Here is an 11,880-nt window from a genome sequence, read left to right as displayed (position 1 = left end):
TTTAGTTAGCTCTCCCAGAGTTCACATGGGGAACCCACTGCTCCTCTGTTTCTCTGTTTTGCTTTATTAAGCAAATTCACTGAGCTGCCTAAGCCAGGGACCTCAGTTTCATCACACATTGACCCCCTCTCTCTGCTTTGCATCCAACAGGGCTCCGGACCCTGTAACGTCTACTCCCTTACTTCCTCCTCTCCCTTCCCTGTGAAATTGCCTTAAATATGCCCCTCATTAGCTGTCCCTGGACCACTGGATGTAACTTCCTAACTAGTCTCCCCAGTCAATCTTACTCACTGCAAGGTGATTGTTCTACAGAGCAGACCTTAAAAAGTGGTTTTTCTACTTGAGATTCTTCAGTGGCTGCTCATCACGTGCAGGCAATATCACCGAGCCTAGGTTGAGTATTAGTGGCTGGAACAACAGCAATTTGTTTTTCTCATAGTTCTGGAGGCTAGAGGGCCATGGTCAAGGTATCCTTAGGGTTTTCTTCTGAAGCCTTTCTCCTTGGCTTGTAGATGGTCATCTTTTCCATGTATGCTTAGTGGTTGCCTATTTGTGGCATTCAGTTGGCAGTCTTTTTGACTCATATACTAAGCTACATCTTCCAATGCATTTGTAATCCTATTATATTACATACTGGTGTCTTATCCCAAACACCACTCATTTCTCATTTCACTTTTCTTCTTTATTTTTTTTTAGTGTTGTTTTTTTTTTTTTTTTGAGCCTTTTAGACATCATAACAGTAAGTGTGTGATCTTTTTTGTTACAAATCTTAAAAATCTAGGGGCACCTGGGTGGCTCAGTTGGTTACACATCTGGCTCTTGGTTTCAGCTCAGGTCATGATCTCACGGTTTCGTGAGTTCAAGCCACGCATCGGGCTTCACACTGAAGAAGTGGGGAGACTGCTTGGGATTCTTTCTCTCCTTCTCTCTCTGCCCCTCCCCTGCTCACTCTCTCTGTCTTTCTCTCAAAATAAATAAACTTAAAACAATTTTTTTTAAGTTTAAAAAATCTAGAATGGATGTTTAATCCATTTTTAACAATGACCACGGACAATTTAATCAACTGCCAGCTTATTGATATAGGTGCCTAGTATGTGCTGAATAATTATTTAATTACATCTTAAATCACTGTATTTATATATTCATAAGTAAATGCAACACTGTCTTCACCGTTAGGTGCTTTCAGGTATGATTCCCAAAATTACTCATTTTCACATCATATCAGTTAAAGGCCTTTAATAAAGAGCATCATGGGGATGTGGTTTATTCTCTTCTAGTTTTAGATGCTAAGAAAGGGTTTCATTTCTACTCCAAAGGTGTCTCATAGAACCAATTGATATACTACAATTACTTGTGTATACTAATAATGTTATAGCTATCAGAATATAATAGCCTGGAGACAATGGATGAAATAATAACAATCATAAGTACAAGAGCAAACCACTCCTTACCTTGTTATTTAAGAAAGTAGTAGATTTAAACCAAGAACCTCATTTGTGGTTTGTATTAGGAATGAAATTGCCCTTTGGAGTTCTTTTCAGGGGCTGAATATTCGTTCTTTTAAATTAATTCTTTTTGTTTTCTTAATTTTTTTTTAAGTTTATTCATTTTTGAGAGAGAGAGACAGAGACAGAGACAGAGACAGAGACAGAGACAGAGGCAGAGTATGAGCAGGGGAGGGGCAGAGAGAGACAGGGAGACCCAGAATCTGAAGCAGGCTCCAGACTCCGAGCTGTCAGCACAGAGCCCGACAAACTCACGAACCGTGAGATCATGACCTGAGCCGAAGTCAGACGCTTAACCGACTGAGCCACCCAGGCACCCCTTAAATTAATTCTTTAGGCTGAGGTTTTTTTGAACACAACATGATGATGGCAATAAGGTACTTAAGTGGAAAAAAGAAGTCCTGCCTTGAAAGGGTCATATATGTGAAGTTCCTGGAAAGAAGAGGGCATGGGTTAAGGATAGGACTACTATAGCAACATAGACCTATGTGCAAACCCCAACTTTGGCATGTATTAGCTGTGTGACTTTTTTAAAAAAATTTTTTAAATGTTTTTATTTATTTTTGAAGGAGAGAGAGAGAGACAGAGCATGAGCAGGGAGGAGCAGAGAGAGAGGGAGACACAGAAATCAAAGCAGGCTCCAGGCTCTGAGCCGTCAGTACAGAGTCGGATGTGGGGCTTGAACCCACAAATTGTGAGATCATGACCTGAGCCAAAGCCGGAAGCTCAACCGACTGAGCCACCCAGGCACCCCTCTGTGTGACTTTGAAAATGTTATTTGACTTCTAAGAGCCTCAGATTCTGTCTCAGTAAAATGAGAAATAAAATAGTTACTCCCTGTAAATCTTCATAAAGTTGTTGTAACGATTAAATAAAGAAAAGGTGATTCATGTAATAAGATACCTACAGTACCAGAAATATTATGTCTTCAATAAATATTAGTAAATCCTGTTTAAGTATAATTGTTAACATTCACATTAACTCTCTTCCCTTTATCACTTGCGTCAGTTAAAATCTACATATAATTCATCTGTGCCAAGTGGATTTTAATAAAAGTACAGGCAGGGGCGCCTGGGTGGCTCAGTAGGTTGAGCGTCAGACTTGGGCTCAGGTCATGATCTCGTGGTCTGTGAGTTCCAGCCCCACCTCGGGCTCTGTGCTGACAGCTGGGAGCCTGGAGCCTGCTTCGGATTCTATGTCTCCCTCTCTCTCTGCCCCTTCCCCACTCATGCTCTGTCTCTCTCTGTCAAAATAAATAAACACTTTTTAAAAAATTAAAAAAAAAATAAAAATAAAAGTACAGGTAATTCCACAAACAAGGCTCAAAACTCACTGTTTACCATCTATTTCATTGTCCCCTCTACCTAAACACGAATACATTATTGTTATGTGACAAGGTAAAGCTGAATTGGAATGTATGTATAGTTTCTTTTCCCTTTGGGAATATACCATAAGACCACCAGGTAAATTATTTTTTAAAAATGTTCTTTTCATCTGAGACTTTTTACTGCTCATAGATTACATTTTTTTCCTGTACCGACTTAGGTGGAGATTATTTAGGATAAGGAAAAAAAATTCTGCCATCCACTGCCCAACTCTTTCCAGTTGTAACGACTCTTCAAGTAGATTTCCTGCATAAGAGAGAACCGCCAAAGAAATATGGACAATTTAATGTGACTACTAAATATTAATAACATTTTATTGTAACTTTTCTAGTTGAGTACTATTAAAAGCACTTCAAAGGGACATAATTAATTAATTATGAACGTTCTACATTACAAAAAAGTATTTAATTTATGCTTCATGTTCATGGTTAGATATCAAAGAGCAGTTAAATTCTAACATTTTGTTATATGTGACTACAATCAAGTAAAAATAATGTATAAATAAAACCTCTGGGGCAATATGCCCAAATGTTGACAGTATTCATGTCTGCAGGCAGTGATTATGATGACAATAGTGGCTTCTATGGATTCTTCTCCTCTTCCTCTTTCTCTTCTTTCAATTTTTCTGTAACTTTCATATTTTCTGTAATGAATATAGATAACTTTTGTAACCAAAAGTATAACCTGGTATTTAAAAATTTTCTCTATTTTTAAATTTATTTATATATTTTATTTATACATTTTTATATAATAATAAAGGAAAATATAGACAATATATATTATATAATAATATTTATGCATTATTATTTTGATTTATTTATATACATATATTTATAAATTATACATATAAATAATATATAAAAATATAAATATATTATAAATACTATATAAAATATATAAATATATATCTTATATATTTATATATTATTTTAATTTATTTATATATATTTATAAATTATATATAAATATATAAATATATTAAAATAATTTATGTATATATTTATAAATTATATATAAATATATATAAATATATTAAAATAATATATAAATATATAAAATATAATAATATTTATATATTATTATTTTAATTGATTTATATAATGGTATTTAAAAATTTCTCATCACATTTTCTGTAATGAGCATTGATAACTTTTGTAACCAAAAATATAACCTTTATTTAAAAAAAAATACCAAGGTTATGTCTAATTGACCCACACCATCTACATGAAAGTCAAGATTGAGTCCACTATTTAAATACACTGATGAAAGAAGCTTCATCTCTTTCACAAGTAACATGTTTATCTTCCGTATGACTATGGCCAACAAGGGTTTTAAGAAATTTCATTACTAAATTCTTAAAAATCTGCTAATGAAAAATTTTCATTTGTACCATTCTTTTCTGTGCATTTATATCCATAGATGATGTGCTTTTTAAATCATTGCCAAGCTTCTGAGTTCATGAAATATGGGTTCCCTCTAGAGGCCAAATGAATAAGAGAAAATCAAAGTGATACATACATACTTGTAGAAAAGAGGCTTCTTAGTGAGAGAGGGATGTGGATTACATCTAAAGAGAACCAACAAATGTTTAAGTTCTGTGTTTTATCAATTTTGATTCAGTATAATTTACATATAATAAAATGTTCTCATTTTAAGTATGTAATTTGATGAGTTTTCACAATTGTATACACATGTGCCATGCCACGATCAAAATACAGAACATTTCCATCACCCTCCAAAGTTCTTTTGTACCCCTTTCCATCACCCAGATGAGCAGTACAATATGGAATAGAAATGGTGAGAAAAGTTATCTTTGCCTTGTTCTTAATCTTAGGGATCTTTCATCATGAAGTATAATGTTAGCTGTGGGTTGGTTATTCATAGATGTCCTTTATCAGCTTGAAGAATATCCCTCTATTTCTAGTTTTCTCAAAGTTCCTTTTATCATGAATGAATGTTTAATTCTGTCAAATACTTTTTCTACATCTACTGAAATCATCATTGTTTTTTCTTCTTTAATCTGTTACTATGGTGAATTCCATTAATCGAATGTTGAACCAGACTTACGTTCCCAGAATAAACCCCTCTCGATCAGGATATCAGGATAGATTACCTTTTATACATATTGCTATTCAATTTGCTATTGTTTTGGAGATTTTTGTTACTATGTTGTGGAGATGTATTGGTCTGTCGTTGCCTTTCCTTGTAATGTTTTGATATCAGGGCAATGGTGGCCTTACAAAGTGAGTTGGAAAGTGTTCCTTCTATTTTCTGAGAGATTTGCATAGGATTGTTATTATTGTTTTCTTAAATATTTGAGAGAAATCATCAGTGAAACCCACTAAGACTGAAGATTCTTTGTCAGAGAGTTATTCATTGCTAGTTTGTTTTTAAAAATCTATATAGAGTTATTAAATTTTTAAATTTCTTTTTGGGTCAGTTTAAGATGATTTGTGTTTTTCAATAAACTTGTCTATTTTATTTTAGTAGTAAAATACACTGCATTAAAGCTGTTTGTATTATTACTTTATTAATATTTTAGTGTTTTTAGCATCTATAGTGATATCCCCTCTTTCTGTCCTATCATGACAATTTGTGAGCTTATGATGGAGTTAATTTCACCCTACCCACAATCTACTAAGTTAGCTTTCCACAGTTTCAGAAACACTTACAGAAGACATGAGATTCCCAGACAAAGAAACTTGTTATGGCAAAAGTAGTTGTCAAAAATGACCAGTCCAGAAGGAAAATGAAGAAAATAATTCCATGTATAATAGCATCAAAACTTATAAAATACACAGTAATAAATCCAACCAAGGATGACTTGTACACTAAAAAGCTACAATATGTTTCTGAGAGAAATTAAAGAAATAAATCAATGGAAAGATTTTGAGTTCATGGATTGGAAAACTTGGTATTGCTAAGATGCCAATATACCCAAGCAATTTACATTACTAGATTTAATGAAATGCCTATCAAAGTCCTAAAGTGTTTTTTGCAGAAATAGAAAAACCCATCCCCAAATCCATACAGAATCTCCAGAGACCCTAAATAGGCAAATAATCTTGGGGGGGGGAAAAAAGGAGGAGAACAAAGTTGGAGGTCTCACACTTTCTGATTTCAAAACTTACTATATGGCATATTGCTAACTTGGGTTTGGGTATGTTGTTTTACATCCTACTACTGTGCTAAACTGTTGAGAAACCTGCTACTCTTATCTGCATTCCTCTGTCCTAAAATGTTTTTTCTCCTCCTGGCTGCTTAAAATTTTTTTTTTCACCTTGTCACTGGTTTTGAGCAATTTAATTATGATATAATTTGGTACAGTTTTCTTCATGTTTCTTCTGCTTTGGCCTCACTGAGTTTCTTAGATCTGTAGGTTTGTTGTACTTTTCACTGAATTTGGAAAATATTTCACATGAATTCTTTAAAAAAAAAATTTGGTCCTCATCCCCTCTCTTTTGGGAACTCCAATTATATTATCTTTGGTGTCTTGAAGTTGTCCCAAGGCTCACTGATACTCCTTACTGTTATATTTTTTAGCCTTTTTCAAAAAATACACTTCGCCTTTGATAGTTTCTATTGCTTCAAGTTCACTAGTCTTGATGTCTGCCACATCACCCTGCCAGCGAGAAGGGACAGATCTATGTCCATATAGAAAGCTCATAGTAGAAAGAGGTGGAACTGCAGATAAGGAAGAAAGAATGGATTAGTAATAAGTGCTTCTGGTGCATTTTTTAAAGAAATTTTATCTCTACCTCACAGTGCACGTTGCAATACTTAATTAGAGATTTAAATGTGAAAGGCAACACTTTGAAAGCTCTAGAGTAAATGAACAGGACTCCATCTCTATAATCATAAATTATGGAGAGATTGCATAAACATTAAACTCCAACCACAAAAGAATAGATTGATAAATCTGACTACTTGTCACACACACAAGTGACAAAACAGTACTGATACTGAAAATAGGAATAATTCCTATATCAATAAAAAACAAACCCACTGGAAAAGAGAAAATTGAAATGGCTAATAAACAGATGTTTCACACATTCATGGTCAGGAAAATATAAATGATGACTTCAGTGAATTCTATTTGTTGCTCACAAAACGGACTAAAATTTAAAAGACTGATAATAGGGGCGCCTGGGTGGCTCAGTCGGTTAAGCGTCCGACTTCAGCTCAGGTCATGATCTCATGGTCCGTGGGTTCGAGCCCCGCGTCGGGCTCTGTGCTGACAGCTCAGAGCCTGGAGCCCATTTCGGATTCCGTGTCTCCCTCTCTCTCTGCCCCTCCCCTGTTCATGCTTGGTCTCTCTCTGTCTCAAAAATAAATAAACGTTAAAAAAATAAAAATAAAAAAATAAAAGACTGATAATACAAAATCTTTCTAAGGATGTGGCCCAGTAAGTCTTATTCACTACCATTGGAAGTAAAAGTTCCTAAATTAATAATAAAATATTTGTCACTAATGTTTACATCAAAGGAATTTTATTTTTTTTTATTTTTATTTTTTTAAATTTTTTTTTAAACGTTTATTTATTTGTGAGACAGAGAGAGACAGAGCATGAACAGGGGAGGGGCAGAGAGAGAGGGAGACACAGAATCTGAAACAGGCTCCAGGCTCTGAGCGGTCAGCACAGAGCCTGACGCGGGGCTCGAACTCACGGACCGTGAGATTATGACCTGAGCCGAAGTCGGACGCTTAACCGACCACGCCACCCAGGCGCCCCTCAAAGGAATTTTAAATGGTGGTAAAATATACGACATAAAATTTATCATCCTAACCATGTATAAGTAGAGTAAAACCTTGGATTACAAGTTACTTGTTCTGCGACTGTTCTGCAAGATGAGCAAACATTTCTAATAAATTTTAACTTGAAAATGAGCCATGTCTTTCAGTATGAGTGATATGTGACACCGAACATCACATAATCACAACTGAGACAATGGTTCTTCTCTTTCTCTCTCTCTTACTGTGGGATTGTGGGTGGTCGTCTCCCATGCTCAGATGCTCAGTCTCAGGCCGATGCCAAGATGCTCCTGTGTCAGGCCGTGGTGTTTGGCAGAAATCAGTGATTTTTCAGAATGTTGGAAGGTGCCCACAACTGGCACTCGTGTATTTTTTGTGACTCCAAAGCACCTATGGACAGTCCTTTACTTTTCCATGTAAGAGTAAGCTTAGGAATGAGTAAGCTTAGGAATGCTTTGCTTCATTCTAGATTAGGCTGCCTGTGGATATAGACCCTTTTCTCTGCTGTCTTATTGCAGTTACGTTAAATAGAGTATATGACAAGAGTTTATTAATATTGTACTATAGTCAGTATCCATGATAGCATGTACAATGGCGCCCATGCAGAAAAAGATTCCATTGAGCCAATGGATAGCGATGATTCTATCAGTGATAGCAGAAGTCCTCCTCCACAATAACCCTCCTGTCTTGTTTCCCTCACTCACACCAGACACAAAGGTTTTCAAAAGTAAGTGCAGGTTAATTTGTTTATTTTTCTTTTTGTTTTGTATTTTCTTTATTATTTTGTGTTATAGTACAGTAGTATAAACATTTTTATATGAATATTTTTGGGTTGTGGAATGAATCATCTGAGTTTCCATTATTTCTTACGGGGAAATTCGCTCTGACATACAAGTGCTTTGGACTACAAACATGTTTCTGGAACGAATTATGCTTGAATTATGCTGGCAAGTCAAGGTTTTACTGTATATAGTTCTGTAGTGTTAAGCACAAACACATTATTATGTAACCAGTCTCTAGAACTCTTTTGATCTTGCAAAACTGAAACTATGTACTCATAGTTTCCCCATTCCCCTTCCCCTAACCCCGGGAATCACTGATTTTCCATAGTGGCTGCACCATTTTACAGTTCCACCAAGAGAACCCCCAAAGGGTTCCACCTTCTTCACATCCTCACCAACACCTGTTTTTTGGTTTTGCTTGGTTTTATTCTTTATAGTAGCCATCTTAATGGGTGTGAGATGTTGTGTCATTGTGGTTTTGATTTACATTTCCCTAATGATTAATGTTGTTGAGGTAGTGGCCAGAATTAAGCTTATGCTTGCAGGTAAAGTTAGCTTAGAAAAGCAAAATATAAGAAAATCTAATTTATAGTTTAAAAACCAAGTCCAATTGTTTTTGAGTATAGGGTCACAATCTTTCATACTCAGTGCTATGGGGAAAAGTCTCTTCTTCAAACAATTCCTCTAATCATGTCGAAAAACATTTCATGTCCTCTGTGATACCTCAGATTCATAAAAATCAATATTAATATACACATTTCTCAAACAGCTAAAAATGTCACTCTAGTCCAGCGATGATCTAGATTAACTTTCATGGGAGTTACATTTCTGATGACCAGGGCACCATCCAGAAACATGGGGAAAATTTCTCATGGTACAACCCAGTAGACTGACATTAACTTCTCCATTTGCAAGAATAGTAGGTGTAATGTTCTACAGGGGTATTTTATTATTGAAAGGATATCCAACGGGTGTCAGAAAACTTATAGTCATCCAAAGCCTGGCAATAGGCCACCGTATACATTTTCTGGTATACTTAAAATCTCTGGGACAGGTTCAGTTATATGCTCCACGTCTCTAGGAGGACGAGCAGCTCTGCCCACATCTCATCAGAGGTGGCTCTTTCGGAGTTCATTGGGCATTTCATTCCATTCCTGCTGAGTCTAGGTTCAATTCATTCACTCACTCATGTAACAGATGCTTCATGAACACTTAATGTGTGCCACACATTGGACTAGGCTCTGGAGATAATGCCATGGAGGTCACACCGAGATTAGATAGTAGGTAGACTTGTGGGTAGGGTTACCTTTAGATGACAGAGGGTAGTTGCTTTCCTTTGCTTGATGCAAGCTCTTACCTCAAGATGACTTTAATGAGTTACTCATAAACAGCTGTCGGGGCTGGCACATTATTTCAAATAAAAATTACTTAAGTAACAACTAGTACAAGGACATTCAGCCCTTCCTCTGTCTCCTTGAAAGCAGGAAACAAATCTCACATAGGAAAAATATCCTCCCTACACTGAGAAGTGAAAAGAGCCTGGGTGGCTCAGTCGGTTAAGCATCAGACTCTTGGTTTCAGCTCAGGTGATGGTCTCAGTTTTGTGAGTTCAAGCCCTGTGTTGAGCTCTGTGCTGACAGCATGGAGTCTGCTTGGGATTCTTTCTCCCTCTCTCCCTGCCCCTCCCTCACTCAACGCTGTCTCTCTCTCTCTCTTCCTCTCTCAAAATAAACAAGTAAACTAAAATAAATAAATAAATAAAGATATCCTTATCACCAGAGGTAATGACTTTAAAACCACAAAAAGCGGGGCGCCTGGGTGGCTCAGTTGGTTAAGCATCCGACCTCAGCTCAGGTCATGATCTCACAGTTCGTGAGTTTGAGCCCCGCATCGGGCTCTGTGCTGACAGCTCAGAGCCTGGAGCCTGCTTCACGTTCCGTGTCTCCCTCTCTCTCTGCCCCTTCCCTGCTCATGTTCTGTCTCTCTCTGTCTCAAAAATAAATAAACATTAAAAAATAAAAAATAAGTAAAAGCACAAAAAGCTGCAGAAATAAGTCTTATTACTTTTTACTAATCTACCATTTCAGCCCAAACACCTGTTTTCCTTATTCTATAAATTCCTCAAAATTGTATCATCTCTTGGGGTGCCTGGGTGGCTCAGTCAGTTAAGCATCCGACTTCAGCTCAGGTCACGATCTCATGGCTAGTAAGTTTGAGCCCTGCGTCCGGCTCTGTGCTGACAGCTCGGAGCCTGGAGCCTGCTTTGGGTTCTGTGTCTCCCTCTCTTTCTGCACCTCCCCCTCTCATGCTCTCTCTCTCAAAAATAAACGTTAGAAAATTTTTTTAAATAAATGTATCATCTCTTTGTCTAAAAGTGTTCAAAAACCCTACTTTGTCATTTCTTCAGGTCTCAATTTTGTAACTGGACCTTCGTGTACACATAATAAAACTTTGTGGGTTTTTTTCTCCTGTTAATTTGTCTCATATAAATTTAATTCTTAGTCCTGCTGGAGAACCTTGAGGGTGGAGGCAATTTTTTCCTTCTTGTCACAGTCATGGCTTATTTTGAGTGCAATAATTCAGGTTCCATTAGTAGGAAGTACATGAAGTTTATGTGCAAAGAGAGCTGTCTAGAGTCTAGTATGAGACACAGAGGATGGGGACAAGAAATGATCAACGTATCTCCATACGAGACCGTTACATATTCTTGACAAGGCCAGATGATTAAAGAAAGCTTTGAATTGATGTGGTTATGTTTTGAAATGTGGTGGTATCCATTTAGGATTCCTTGTAAACCTTAATTAACTAGTTTTCAAGAAACTGCTGAACCCTGGGGACACGATATTGCCTTTGCTAGAATGATAACCACTTCTGGGCTGCAAATCCCCTCGATCATCACTCCTGGCTGCTATCCTAGCCTAATCAGATTCAACTGGCAGGGATAAAACTGTAGAAAGACAAAATTAGAATAACTGGTTCCTTGTAATGAAGGAGACTGTATACCAGAGGAAACCTGAGAAATGTCTCATCAACTAAGGGGAGATATGGGGTTATTATAAGATTTGGGAAAGGGTAGAGGTTAGGTGAAATTTAAATAAAGCAACATTTTGGGAGGCTCAAAGCAGGAAAGAGCTGTGTGTAAAGGGGTCAACATGAAGTGGAACTGCAAAGGGGATCCAGGGGCCTATTCCTTGGAATTGATAAAGTTAAGATCGATGTGGAATGTGTTCAGGAATCCCTCATCTGAAGCTTTTACCTACGTTGGAAATAAAGGCTGCTTCTTTGTGTGAAACTGACTTACATCATACAGAATAGGACGGATAGGACGTTTCATTCTTATTGATGAGATTTTAAAGAGCACACTTTCTGACAGTTATGATTTTAGAGAAGAAGGATTTTAAGTAAGAATGCAGTGGTCAAAGGGATTGCGATGATACTTCACAGCTGCAGCCTGAC

Source organism: Panthera pardus, unplaced genomic scaffold (genome assembly GCF_024362965.1).
Source record: "Panthera pardus isolate Hobbes unplaced genomic scaffold, ASM2436296v1 HiC_scaffold_13, whole genome shotgun sequence".
Taxonomy (NCBI): Eukaryota; Metazoa; Chordata; class Mammalia; order Carnivora; family Felidae; genus Panthera; species Panthera pardus.
Note: the sequence above shows the minus strand (reverse complement) of the source record.